Here is a 908-nt window from a genome sequence, read left to right on the forward strand (position 1 = left end):
TTCCTTCCTTCCTTCCTTCCTTCCTTCCTTCCTTCCTTCCTTCCTTCTTTCCCTCTCTCCCTCTGCCAGGAAAACCAAAAGGCAAAAGGCTGGTACTACTGTCTGACATCGCTCAGTGCTGCAAAACTACTCAGCCAGAGAACTGCGGAATAGAAGGAACAGGAGCATGAAGTTAGTGTGTGTGTAGATCCACTGGGGCTAAGGGAAAGGGGCCATCTGAGACCAGTCCTATCCTTCCAGAAGTCACTTGGGGCAGTGACTTAAGCCAGTGAAACATGAATTCACAGCATGAGACCAAGTTGAGGACCAATCCCCAGAGAAACCACAAAGAGGAAGGAGTCAGAAGGTGACTTATGATCTCATTGTTGTCTCCATTTGGGTCTGCGTCTTTTGTTTGTGATCCCTGAATTTATCATTATTTTTATTGAACTATGGTCTGAATTTTTACATTTGTTTACAACATCTCTGTGCCCTAATGCAAAGTCAAGATTTGAAAAAGTTCCATGTGGCTCTTCAAAATATGTAGATTCTTTAATAGTTCCATTTAGAAGATGCCATGTCTTAGCTCTAGTTTCTCCAGAAATTTGTTCAGTTCCATATTTTCTCTTTTGTTTATCTTTCTTCTAGATTTGTCCAAAAATAAAAGAGAGACATTAAAATCTCCTGCCACTTTTGTATTATTGTCTATGTTTTCCTGTATTTCAGTTAATTTTTTCCTTTATGAGTTTATATGCTAAGACATTTGGGGAATATATTTAATACTGTTATTGGTTTGTTGTCTGTGATTCCTTTCAGCATCATGTAGTTTGTGGTTTATCTGTTTTTATGTTGTGAGTTTTTGTTTTGCTTTGTCTAGTAGCATGATTGCAGCTCCTGCATTTTTTTTAATTTATCTGATGTATAGTTAA

This window comes from Vombatus ursinus, unplaced genomic scaffold, assembly GCF_900497805.2.
Source record: "Vombatus ursinus unplaced genomic scaffold, bare-nosed wombat genome assembly UNPS02014176.1, whole genome shotgun sequence".
Taxonomy (NCBI): domain Eukaryota; kingdom Metazoa; phylum Chordata; class Mammalia; order Diprotodontia; family Vombatidae; genus Vombatus; species Vombatus ursinus.